Source organism: Dendrobium catenatum, unplaced genomic scaffold, assembly GCF_001605985.2.
Source record: "Dendrobium catenatum unplaced genomic scaffold, ASM160598v2 fragScaff_scaffold_510, whole genome shotgun sequence".
NCBI classification, from domain to species: domain Eukaryota; kingdom Viridiplantae; phylum Streptophyta; class Magnoliopsida; order Asparagales; family Orchidaceae; genus Dendrobium; species Dendrobium catenatum.
The window spans coordinates 621,081-628,114 of record NW_021318972.1 but is presented as its reverse complement, the minus strand read 5'-3'; the positions used below and the strand labels follow the sequence as shown (position 1 = coordinate 628,114).

Sequence of the window (7,034 nt, the reverse complement as noted above, 5' to 3'; positions counted from 1 at the left end):
ACTTTGGCTATAATGAATCAACATCACTCTCAAGTGATTGCCACTATACACTTTTATTTTCTCCTTTGGATTAATTTTAGTATTATTGGGAAAAGTTCGATGAGGTTTATAATTAAAATACATTACAAGCTATCTTAATTAAGTTTCTACATTTTTTATTGAAGTAACTTGAAGTTGCAACTTGTTTTCAAACTAAATAACAACCTATTATAAAGGTAATCTAAATTTATTATTTTGGTTAAAATTTGGAGGATTTGAAGGTCTAGGATTTACTACAGGTTGCTAAGGATTATTCCAATTTCCTACTTAATTAAATTAACTTGCATTCTACTAATTGTTGCCACAAATATTATTATTTTACCAACTAAAATTAGGGTAGTTCCTCCAAACTAGATTATATGTATTAAAATAGGAATTTCTATGCCTTCAAATCATATTCACATTATCAATCCCTAGTCATAAAATTATGCTCTTGTAATTACATAAATGATCGTTATCCTGAACTAACCCTAGTAGTATCTAATTTTTTAAGAAATTGAAGCTACCTGAGAAATCAAAATTGATAAAAAATCTAATTCATAAACCTCTATTACTCTGTTAGGATTCATCTAATTAAGGATTCATTAAAAATTATTTGTAGAAAATTCCTTTCATCAAATGGCTTAGACATTAAAGATCCTCCAACTACTGCATCTTTTATTGACTAAGGGATCCAACCAATCTATTATAAAATGTCTAAAAAACAAACCAAGTAGGTAAAACATGATGAGAACATTTTTAAAGCATTCCTTAAATATCTTCCAAGTTTCATAAATTGAATCTCTATCAATATGGGTAAAAGATGAAATATCATTTCTAAATATACACATCCATAGATCTTTGTTTAGTTGTGGATAAAATCATATGCTTACCAAGATTTCTATCAAGATTGGAAGGGTGAAAAAGGAAGTTTATAGCCTTCCTTCAATTATAATTTCTCCATAAAATCTTAAAAGTTTAATTACCCATGTCTAAGTATACTAATATTCAATTTTAATACTCCTATTTATTCAAATATTTATCCATCAATATAATATATCATGCTAGATATTAACATTATACATGTCCATTGTATTCTTTAAATTAAGATGCATAAGAGTCTACATCAGTACCCACTATGTATTTAAATCATTATACCAAAACTCAGAAATTTAGTCAGACATAGATCACACAAAAAGCAATATCATGTTCATTTCATTCAAATAAGATAAATATATAGTAGAAATCTCACTAGGAAGGACCAATATATATTCTTCACACTCGTTCTTCCTCCAATAATAGAACAAGCTAACACTTCTAAATACAAATATCTTATCCTTCACTAGCTTTTCTTTGGTTTTACTGTAAGATAGAACTAGAGAAATACACTCAATAGTATAAGACTCCACTAAGGATGATAAAACATTGGTTAGAAAAAGGGAAGCTAGAGAGAGAAGCTCTCAATTTTTTTAGAGAGAAGACAATTTTCAAATTTTGGATTTGCGTGATTTCAGGTTTGCACCAATGACGATAGAGGGTCACCATCCTCTGTCGGCTAATTATACTTTTTATGGTTTCCATCCATCTTTTACTGGTGCTCGATTTCTATCTTGATCGAATTCTGTTTTGTCTCCACCTACTTTTGGAGATGTTAGTTATGGGTTTGAGAAGATGCAAGGATGAAGTATAAGTCAAGAATGCCTTTGATCATTAACAAAGGAGGTTTATTGGTTCTTAAAAAAAACCAATTGAATATTTAGGGAAAGGTAAGAATTTTTGGTCGACACCTTTCCTAATACCCCAAATAAGCCTGGATTTGTTCTAGCATCTAAATTTGATTTTAAATCAAATAATGGTGATTCTTCTTCTTCTGGCTCGAAGATTGCTTTGAATGGAGTTGGCATTTTTAATCTTATTAACATTGCTACTGATATTCCAAAAGTTATGGATTTTACTAGTTTAGGATCGAAGATGGTCCATATTTCATAGATAGAGGTTGAAAATATGGACTTTGATGGCTGTAAATCTAATTCAAAGACTTGAGAGGCTAGCTTAGATCAGTCGGTGACTGATCTAGAGAAGGTCCATAAGTGTGAATAAGGTGATATGGGAAATTGTAATGTAATTAATAACTAGATGGCTACTCCAAAAAAATAGTCGATTAATGTGTTGATGAATTCTTGGAGTAAAAAGTCAAATATCAAAGTTAAGGATCTATACTATGGCAATTGTTTGATTGAGGATAGGTCTGTGGTGAAGCTGCATTCATAAAATGAATTAGAAAATTAAAAAAAAAAACTTTAAAATTCATTGATGATTAAAGTATTTGGTGAGAATGTTCCCTTTCATGTGATAAGTATGGAATTGAGGAGGCAATGGACTCAATTTGGTAGATTTCATCAGACATTGCTTGGAATGGGCTAGGTACTTCTAGAATTTTATGAGTTAGAATCATTGGAGTAAGTCTTATCTAGTGGTCCATAGTTATTAAATGGACAGATCATTGGAATGGATAGATGGTCGCCATCCTTTTCACCAATTTCATTAAAGGGGTTATTAGCTCCTGTATGGATTAGGATGCTAAAACCTCCCATTATAATGTTGGTATGAAATTAATGTATGCAAGATTGCATCCATGGTTGGTACTTTGTATTTGATTGATGGGAACATGTTTCAGTGGGGGAGAAGGGAATTTGCCAGAATTTGTGTTTGGATCAAGCTAGATGGTAAGCTTCCTTTGGTTGTTAGGGTGGAGGGAAGCTCAGGTAGATTCTTTAAACGAATTGAGTATGAAAGAATATCTAACTTCTGCTTCAACTGTGGTAAGATAAGGCACTTAAAGATGAATTTTATGGATAATTATTTAGAGGCTAATCATGCTTCTAAGGAAATAAAGAATTTGGATAGCAATGCTATTCTAGTTGAGAAGGAAGATTTAGGAGTTTCTAAAAGGGTTGTGTTTGATGTTGATGATGCTAGTAAAGCTGGGTAAGGACCTTGGGTTCATGTCAATTATGGGAAGAGAAGGTTTAAAAACTTTAACTTAAAGAAAAATGGGTCACATCCTGTAAAGGAGGATGCTGCAAAGGTGTCTGGAGTTATGAAACCTTATGTTGTTGAAAGTGAACATGTTGATGCTAAGATGGCTAACGGAAGAGGTGATTTAGACTCTCTGCCTAGTAGCATGCTGGCAGATGAGGACAACCCAGATTTGTCTTTAATTCAAAAAAAGTATATTGCATCTTCCTACTTCAGATGTTGGAGTGAGTATGATCTCGATCTCTTATAATTTTCCTAATAATGAGAGTAGATTTGATGTCTTAGATAAAATTGTTGAGGAAGGGGAGATAAGTGTCCTTAATAATGATGTGGTAATGTTTCCTGATAATTCTATTGATAAGGGAGACATTGATGATGGGTCTTCAAATAATATAGCTAATGTTATGAATGGTGAGTTAAGGTGGTTCTTATAATGTCAAGAAGAAAAGTTCTAGACAATTGAAGGGATTTGGCCCTATCAAATTGGCTCCTAGGAGTAGGAGATTAGATGGTAATCAAAAGGAGAAAGTGGGGATCTCTTCCCCTATTCTTCAATGATGTTTTCTATAGCTTTCTAGAATTGTAGAGGAGCTAAGAAGAGGAAAGCTTCTCTATATCTCAAGGAGATTTTAAAGGATCATGACATCTTTTTTCTAGGGTTGCTGGAAACTAAATTGACATCTATTGATAGGAGGGATGTCAATTTGTTGATTGGTGCTGAATGGGATTATATTTGAGTTCTTTTAGAAGGTTTGTCAGGAGGATTTTTTTGAGTTATGGAAGAATAATATGGCTTCTTTTAATGTTTTGGAATCTTCTCCCCAATTTGTAATTAGAGAGTTAGATGTTCTCAATGAAGGAAGGTGGATATTTGGTATATCTATGGGAATAAGAATGTTTACAGAAGAAGGATTCTTTGGGAGAAGTTGGAATTATATTATATCAAAGACTTGCCTATGGTGATGGGTGGAGATTTCAACTGTTTGCTTTCTAAGGAGGACAAAAAGGGAGGGAGAGGATTTATTTTTTCCTAAGGACCTAAAGAGATAAAGTCTATTTTGGCTTATAATGACTATCATTAGGTTAGGTATGTAGGGCCAAAGTTCACTTGATGCAATAATAAGACTGGTGCTAATCGGATCCTAGAGAGACTGGATAGATGTTTTTTGAACTCAGCTGAAATAAGTTCTTCCCATTGTATGGTGGTTAGGTATCTTCTAGGAGTAGCATCGGATAACTGCCCAATCCTTTTAAATTTGTTGGAATTAAAACCTATGTCTAAGAGAGCAATCAAATTTGAAGATGTATGGGCTTCTATCCCGGCTTATGCTGCAGTGGTGAGGGAGGTTTGGAGGAAGAATATTTTTGGAAGTTTTTCTCAAATTTTTAACTACACAATGAAAAGAGATTTGAAAGCTTTGTTTTTCTGGTGAAAAGCCAAGCTTAAAAATTTAACTCAATTGAAGGAAGGCCTTAAGAAGGATATTTTGGAGCAACAAGAAAAGAAGTAGAAAATGGATGTCTTTCGGTTGAAGATAGCTGGTCCCTAAAAGCTAAGGTTAATGAGGTGAATTCAACTTTATTAACCTTAGCTTGGCTAAACACTTGGTGGAGGCACTGTGCAAAGGTCAAGTGGTTGGTGAAGGGTGATTGTAATTCCAATTTTTTTTAGGCTTTTACTAGTGCAAGGAGGAACTATAATTACATTTTCAAGATCAAATATGAAAATGGGCTTTTGGTGGTGGATCAACACCAGATTGAGGATTTTCTATTTTGGTTCTTCAAGGAGAAGTGGAGAAATGAACTGCATTCTAGATGGTGGGGCATTTCCTTGGAGATGGTTGGATGGAGATGAAATAAGAATCTTGAATAAAGATTTCTGCTTAGAAGACGTAGAGGAAGTGGTCAAGCAGGCTGGTGGAATTATTGCTCCAGGTAATGATGGAATTTCTTATTCCTTTAGTAAATTTTATCAGGCCATTATTAAAGAAGAGTTTTGGAAAGCAATTAATCATTTCTTTCATATGGGGAAATGTGTGATAGTGGGAAAGACTTTAATTGTGCTGATCCCTAAGGTGAGAAATCCTACATCTCCTATAAATTATAGACCCATTAGTATGTGAAACACTATTTATAAATTGGTTGCCAAGGTTCTTTTCAATAGATTGTCATTTGTTATTCATAAATTCATTTCTGAAGAGCAAGTGGCTTTTTTGAAAGGAAGGTCACTGTTTGATTATGTTCTGGAAGCACAGGATAAAAGTTTGTTAGGGATATTAAGCTCTATGAACCGGCCCAAGACTAACCAAGAGGGGGGGGGGGGTGAATTGGTATTTTAAAAATTCTTACAATTAAAACACAAAACTCAAACCAAGATTCACCACAACATAAATCAAAGAACTCCTTTTTGCCAACCCCGGAGAGGAAGAGAACCCAACTCCTTTTGCTTCCTTCTGAAGTAGGCAGAGAATCATGATCAATTATTGTAGCTCACCTCTCTCAACCCTTCCAAAGACAAGAGAATCTAGTGGAAGAAGAAGTGGAATGATGTTTGGAGAAACCCTTATGAATTCCCCTCACAAAATCCTCTCTCTCCCTCTTCTTTACGCTTTCTCAGGTCAAGACAACAGCAAAATATCTCTTCTAAGGTGGAGCAAGAGATCTTAAATAGAAGAGCTTCAAAATAGCTCTTATTTTATACAAACTGACTTTATCATCCATGCTGATAGGGGTATCTGCCTGGCCGATCAGCGTAAATTTCACTCAATCAGCCCTGTCGATTTAGGATGATTAGAGTAATTTTGGTCACATCGTCCAGGCTGATAGGATATTATCCTGGCCGATAGGATGTCATCTTGGCCAATTAGTTCAAATCCGAGCCAAATCGTCCTGGACATCGCCCTGAATTGAAGGAGACCGATGTCAATCATCCATGTCATCGTCCTGGCCGATGCGATCGTGTAATCAGCCTTAATTCCTTTCCTTAATCACCAGATCAATTTAGGCATAATTATGCTGCATCGTCTAGGCCGATAGAATATCATCCTGGCCGATGTCCTAAAATAAAGAATACCTAAATGGATTATGATGGCTAATTATTTCTAATTTGAGCCTATCATCCTGGCCGATATAATATCATCCAAGCCGATCGGCTTAATGATGGCTGCCTTAACCATGATGCCCTGATTAGGATTTTTATTTTTGAATCGATTGTCCAGGCTGATAAAAATATCATCCCAGCCGATGTGAGCAAAATTAGAGAACTCTAAATTTAGATAGAAAAAATCACTCAAGTGTGTGTGTGTGTGTAGGGTTACTTAACATCAGACACCTCAAAGATTACAATTGACTCAAGAAAGGAAAAAAATATATTATAAACTAACTCAGACCTAGTTTACCCAATCTTGAGTTGGTTCTGATTGCCCTCTGATCTTGTGGTCCTGAAATGTTAGTAAGCAAGGCAGTCATAGAGAAACAATAGTATTTGCTATCATCAAAATTATAATACATGAAAAATAGATTTGCAACAATCTCCCCCTTTTTGATGATTGGAAACAGTAGTGGCGAGATCTGGTGGAGTAGGATATTGGAGGTTATATTTTGTTTTTAGAATATATGCAATGAGATGTCCTAGTGCAAGATTTGGTTTCCTCCTATGACTTGGATCTCAAATTGTAGTCAAGTGATCGATGTAGCGAAAGATCAGGTTGGTTGCATTGAATTTGCGTTGGGCTAGAATGTAAAAAGTGGTGATTGAAAGAAGAGGAGTAATGTGGACATGATCACCAGCCTTTGGGATTATAGAGGTGCAAAGGACATGTTAAACGGTCCTAGCATCTTTGAGTAAAGAGCTAGTCTCTCCAACATGAAAGTGGGCTGTAGTGTTCCGAAGAAAGTGATTGGCCGAAGCCCTGTTATAATTAGGATCAGAACATAGGGTATGGAGTTTGTACCCTATGGTGGAATTTTGTAGAAGT

General features: G+C 34.8%; 1 non-coding gene across 1 annotated transcript; it reads left to right on the top strand.

Moving 5' to 3' along the window:
• The first annotated feature begins 757 nt into the window (after positions 1-757).
• LOC114579573 lies at positions 758-863 on the top strand. The gene has a single exon (XR_003700626.1). It is a non-coding gene; the product is annotated as a small nucleolar RNA R71 (small nucleolar RNA).
• The last annotated feature ends 6,171 nt before the right edge of the window (positions 864-7,034 follow it).